This window comes from Amblyomma americanum, chromosome 9 (genome assembly GCF_052857255.1).
Source record: "Amblyomma americanum isolate KBUSLIRL-KWMA chromosome 9, ASM5285725v1, whole genome shotgun sequence".
Lineage (NCBI taxonomy): Eukaryota > Metazoa > Arthropoda > Arachnida > Ixodida > Ixodidae > Amblyomma > Amblyomma americanum.
Genome location: NC_135505.1, coordinates 53326100 through 53332517, shown reverse-complemented (window position 1 = coordinate 53332517; position 6418 = coordinate 53326100). Strand labels below are relative to the sequence as shown.

General features: G+C 46.3%; 1 non-coding gene across 1 annotated transcript; it reads left to right on the top strand.

The window, feature by feature from the left end:
* The first annotated feature begins 4220 nt into the window (after positions 1-4220).
* TRNAT-UGU (transfer RNA threonine (anticodon UGU)) lies at positions 4221-4294 on the top strand. Its single transcript has one exon. It is a non-coding gene; the product is annotated as a tRNA-Thr (tRNA).
* The last annotated feature ends 2124 nt before the right edge of the window (positions 4295-6418 follow it).

The window sequence follows — 6418 nt, the reverse complement described above, 5'->3', positions numbered from 1 at the left end:
AATCGCACTAAAGTACGTTGAGATTCGAGAAATCAATATCGACTAACTCTACCTTCCGGAAAACTGGCAAGACTGCCAGTTGTCTTGCTGCACTTATCGAAATGATGCTCATTCCAAAGGAAGGTTCGAAGACACCGCAGGGATGCCTTTCTGAACATGTCATTTTATGTTTCATTACTATTAACAGCATGCGAAAAAAGCATCGAAAGGCGCAGCGAAGCACAAAAATAACAGTAACTGGTAACAATATCAATACAATCATCATTTACACAATATTTCATTTAGCGCACCGCAGCCCCGAGTCTGCGCAAAAAAAAATGCGGGGGAGGAAAAACGCGCATGCAGCGCCACTGCTAAAATTTTGTTTCAAGCGAAACTGCGCCTTTTTAATTAAACATATATTAACAGTGCACAAGACTACAAGCGTGAAATTTAATTTTTTTAATTCCCTTTCTTGCTGAAAAAAAAAAAAACGTGCTGTGTTTCGCCAGTGTCGCCACCTGCGGTGCTGTCACTCAAGCCTTTGCAGAGGCGCGTAATTTGAACGCGCTGGTTTCAACTTGCACGCATGAGTCTCGTTGCGGGCTCATCGTCGTTCACGCAAGACGGCGTTGTTTCATAGAGATCGGTAATAGATCGAAGTAAAAAACAGCGGAAGGAGGCAAACACATAGAGGGACACAGGACGATACGCTCTGTTTTTGCGCCCTTCCGCTGTTTTCTTTTTCCTTAGTACTATGTACCAACTGCCACAGATCTCTACCTTACTGAATATTTAATAGATGTATGAAGGATAACAGTGTTCACAGACATCTTCAAACTTCTTATATGTCAGCACGTACCTCGCGATTTCCTTGGCATGCTTCCTTTTCTGCAAGCAATAACATTCCAGTAAGGAAGGGTGTCAGGTAGGCGGACTCGGTCTCTCCAATGCTATTGACCGCCAGTTTACAGGAAACATTCAGAAACCTTGAACCGCTGGGAACAAGAGTTAATAGAGAATACCTCAGTAATCTGCAATTTGCAGGTGTAATATTGCCTTGTGGAATCAATGATCAGGTGATGAATTGCAAAGCATGATCAATGACTTGGGCAGGCAAAGCAGATTGGCGGGTCTAACAATTAATCTGCAGGAAATTAAGTATTATTGAACTGTCTCGGAAGAGAACAGCAGTTTGATTTGTAGCAAGGCACTGGAAGTGGCAAGAGAATACATCTATTTAGGGCAGGTACACTGACTGCAGATCCAGAAATTGAGAGTGCAGTAACTTGAAGACTAAGTACGGGGAGAGTGTATTTTGCAGGCACTCTCAGACCATGAATGATACCTCGTCAATATTCCTCAAGATAAAAATATATATAAGCGGTGTACTTTATTGGTACTCCCTGATAGGGAAAAAACATGAAGAATAACAAAAAAGTTTCAACTTAAACTGAACACAACTCATTGAGCTACGGAAAGAAAAATGATAGGTGTCACGTTAAGAGACAGGAAAAGAGAAGAGTGGGCCAGAGAACAAACAGGGGTTTATGACACCTCAGTGAACAGTTAAGAACAAATGGCCTTAGGCAGGACATGTAATATGAATGCAAAATAGCTGTTTGTCGTTAAGAGGGCACAAACACAATGTTTTTGGGTGTCCATCTTTTTGCTTTGAAAGAAGCTTACGGGCCTAGCAATCATGAAAATGAGCTCTAAACACCAGTGCGAACGATTTTGTGCTAGCTGATTCGGTCTTGGTCGCCGCCAGCTATGGAGCGCACCTTGACCTGCCAGCCTGGGCTGCCACATTCCGGTGAAATCGACGTTGCCGGCAAGCTCTAATTGTTTCTCTGAACAACCACTGGGTTCAATGACATGACAATATTTAGAGCAGGTGCACTCTGACACACACTATTCGAGCGGATGCACCAATCAGCTGCTCATACAACACTGAAAACTGAAAATACACTGAAAATTTGTTCCACTGAATGCGTGTGACTAAATCCTGCAACAAGGCATCTCTTATGCCTACGAAACAATTCTTGTCGGTTGTATATGTTTTAAGTTTTCTGTCTGTGCCCTTTTAAGGGCAATAGACCAGATTCCAAGAGAAGGCAAGCGCAGCAGAGGGTGGCAGGAAGTCAGGTGGGCGGGTGAGATCAAGAAGTTTTCAAGGATAAGGCGGCCGCAGCTGGCACAGGACAAGGCTATTTTGAGAGACATGGGAGAGGCCTTTGTCCTGCTGTGGGCGCAGTCTGGCTGATGGTGATGGTCACCACATAGAAAGGAAAAGTGAAACCAATCGTAACATATCAACGAAATACGCAACCGTAAATCACATTGCCTATCCAAGGCATTGTGACTTACGTTCCTCTGCACAAGAAGCTGCTGATGAGCAATGCTACACTTCTTTTTTTAAGTTGTAGAAAATACGTATTCTCAACATAGCAGAAGTGGTCTGATTCAATTGTAATGTAACCGCTATATTCCCAACAACCTAAGAGATTCTCCTAGCTTCTGGACGTAAGAACCTGATGATAAGTGGACAGTGGTTATGGAAAGGAGATATCCCTCATAATGACAAAAGGTGCGAAAAAAGACGGCCATGTGAAGGACTGCTAGTCCAGTGTTTATTCCATCAGTGTCTTTTCAGTCTGTTCACAATGAAACCCTGACATGGATTCAAGTGGTAAACAGGCTTCACACTCTATATATTTCAACTGCACTTCAGTTGGCAGTGCAGATGAAATACTTTGGAGACCGAGTTTTTGATTCATCATTATCGCAATGAATAACTGCGCAAAAAGAATGGGACAATAAAGAAGAACCACACGACACAAACACCTTCTTTTTCCCGTCCTTTTTGCGCAGTTATTGTTCCTATAATGTAGTACCAAACAGCACCTCGCCGCACTCTTCTAGATTTCATCATGATTGCCTGCATTAGGTACCGTGAAGAACAAAGGGCTCTACCAGTGATATGCAATTATTCCTGCACCATGCACCCGCCGCCACCAACAATCTGAGCTTATTTTCTAACATCTGCATGTGAGATTCGGGTGTCGCCTGCCAGTTTAGCTAACTTTAAATCTAATATGTTAGCTGAATAGACTAATAGTTCTTCAATTTTTTATTATATGTTCCACCTAATCCACAATTTTTCTAATTTTTTTCTAATATTCAGTTTATCATTAACTTAATATCGTACTCTAATCCACACTGCTGTCTCCCAAGACCTTGCCTTTCTCGGTCTCTCACAGTCTGCAGCCAAATCCGAGGCCATCATTGCCCACCCTTCTCATGATGCTCAAAAGAGCCTTCCCAACCTCCGTCTTCAAAGCGCCTCTGTTCTCTGGCATAGCAAAGTCCAGTACCAAGGCCTTCTCATTGACTCCAACCTAAAATAGAAAAATACCTTCTCTTCATCTACTGCTTATTTCCGCCAAGCAACCCGTGCGCTCCAACAGCTCCTTGCACGAGGCAACGGATGCATAGCCACCTAGGCTCTCTGCATCCTTCCTTGATGACACTCGTAGATTCATCGGCAATTATCTGTCTCTCTCTCTCATCCTGATCCTCGCATAGTCTCTTCTTCTCCCACCTCGCTACAGAACGTGGTCTGACAGGATACTTGTGCTCACTCCTTATACGCCTATGCACTGGTTGTTTGGCGGCACCAACACCGCTGAATGAATATTCGGCCAGGGCTGTGCAACCAGCCCAACCAGCACAGACATTCGAACACATCTTCTTTTGAAATATAGGAGTTATTACTCACTGGTATCCGCCCCAGCACAGCCAAATGGCTACAAAGGGGTTTTATACAGCGACTCAGGAACTTCGTAGCTAAAGAAAAATTCACCCTTGTCCAGGGTTCGAACCCGGCACCACCGCTTCACCCGAGCAGTCGCTCTGCCAACTGAACAAACCGGGACGGCACGCTTATGATAGAGCAAGAGCGAATTTATAAATAACTCGAAGTGGGAACAGTGATGGTCAAACGTATATAGAAACCCCCAAAGTGGAGTAGATTTGTAAGAAGGGAGTAATTAATTACTCATCGTCATCCACCAAACCACAGCCATATGGCTGCAAAGGAAACCTCTACAGTCAATGAGTGGTTACTCCTTTATTACAGATCTACTCCACCTTGGTGGATTCCCCTAAAGATTTGACCATCACTGTTCCCACCTCTGAGTTATTGATCAATTCGCTCTTGCCCTACCATAAGCTTGCCGTCCCAGTTAGCTCAGTTGGTAGAGCGACTGCTCCTGTGAAGCAGTAGTCCCGGGTTCGAACCCCGGACCAGGACGAATCTTTCCTTAACTACGAAGTTCTTAGAAAGCTGTTTACAGCTTTCCTTTGTAGCCGTGTGGCTGCGCTTGGGTGGATGCCAATGAGTAATTACTCCCTTGTTATTATCATGTTTTCCACAAAAGAATAAGGCAGCACAAAACCGACATCCGGTTAATAAATTCAGATTCCCACCCCCTCGCCAACACTGCAAGCGCGCCGACCAACGTACAGCCTTCGAGGTGGTCAGCGTCTGGGCTGTGGAGCCAAATCTGTTCAAGAGGCGACATGTGGAGTCATGGCACATCCGGCTCACAAAGGCGGCGATGAATAGGACTCCAGGAACGCTCCCCTCTGCGTACGTTAGTGGACTGCGCCACAAGCTAACAAAGGGAGAACTAAGGCAGCAACCCGCTGCTGCTGGCACAATTTTGTCAACCCTGAAGAAAGGACCGAGTGTGCACCGAAAAATTGGGTAAAGTTGAAAATGTTTTTTTTTTTGGCGTCAGTTTTCTCTACTATCTAAGAACCCAACAAGACGGACTTCCGTCGAAGATGTTTTCGTTCAAACCTTGTGCTCGTGTCTTGTGGTGTTCTTATGTGATGTTGGCCCCTTGTCTTGATTATAGCGCCCCCCCCCCCCCAGTTTCAGCAAACCTTGAATGATTTCTTTAAAGATTTGAAAACCACTCCTTTTAGTGCCCTTCTTCCTCAATACCAGTAGCTTCCCTTCTCCAAGGTTACAGAAACCTACGTTTGGCTACGTCCACCCTCGACAAGCTGCTCTTTCCCAAATGCAGCAGGTCCTCACGCTCATCCGCCGTCTTCATCCTTTCCCCCCGCTGGAGCATCTGCATCATGCAGATGATAGTGAGTTGCGAAACCGTGGCTTCCCGAGCATCTGCAGGGACACCCCAGCAGGGGGATGATGGTGAGCTGTGCGCCACTACGCACCCGAGCACACGTTTTTAGCCATGCGTGGCAGCGTCGTGTCCAAGGAAAAGGGGATTCTGGTGGTTGAGCAGATGGCGATCGTTTAGACATTAACGGCCCCTTGGCGATGGGAATACACCACTTTGGCCTCAGCTTCACCTCCGGCCTGACCCAACCGGAGGAAATCGGCAGCCACCTTTTCTTGTCCTCCCTTCCATCTTTCACTCTTCTATCCCATTCTCACAACTCTCATGTCTCCTACTCATTTCTTGGTTTTTCCTTTTTGCCTGGCAGCGTGGGTTATCCTGTGCAGCCAACTACCCTGAGTTGCGTCATATTTGATTATAGCTGGGGTGTACAGCTGGCATGGGCATGGCTTGTTTGCAGGTTTCTATCCTGTCCCCTGTTTGGGCTCCATTTTGGGTGGCTGGCACCACAACTGAGAAAATTAATGTTTGTATGCCTTCCTATCCCAGACAGTGTATCGGCACTCCTGTGGCCGCAGGGCAGTGCGCGCACACGTGAATGAACTCTGGTGAGCCTTTCTGTATACTTCGAACAGACGGGCTTGGCGTCCCATCAGTTCCACACCAGGTAACTACCAGCACTGACCGAACGCTCTGCGTGTGCTACTTTCGGATGCTTTACAGCTGGGCGCCCCCACTCTAGTTTTTTTTTTTTTGTACAGTGCGCCGCAAGCATGCGTTTCTGCCACATTTTTCTTTTCTTTTTAGTAGTAGTACAAGACCGGGGCGAATAAATATTTATTGATTTACTGTGAGCGGTCTGCGCGCGACGGCCAAGAGAAAGAGTGTGCAAGAGTCGATTCCCCCCAAGGCAGGCAATGGTCGCGCGCGACGTTCGGCCTGGCGCAGGACAACCCGTCTGTGCCGGCGTGGAAGACATCGCGTGGGCCGCGACCGACCGTCCCCCTTCTCCCCCACCACCAAGCTGCACACTCCTGCACCGAGTACTCCTATCATATGCAGCGCAGCATCGCGCATTTATTTCCATATTACTTATTTGTGCATAGTGTATACTACCCCAATTCCTATTCTTTCTTACTATCACTCCCCCCTTTCTTTCCCTCTCCCTGTCCTCTTCCTGTCTTTCTATTACCACTAGTAGCAGCTGAGGTGCTTCAGGTTCTGATGGCTGATGCCGCGGCTAGCGACATCTTTTCCTTGTATTGTTATTTTATAAATTTATA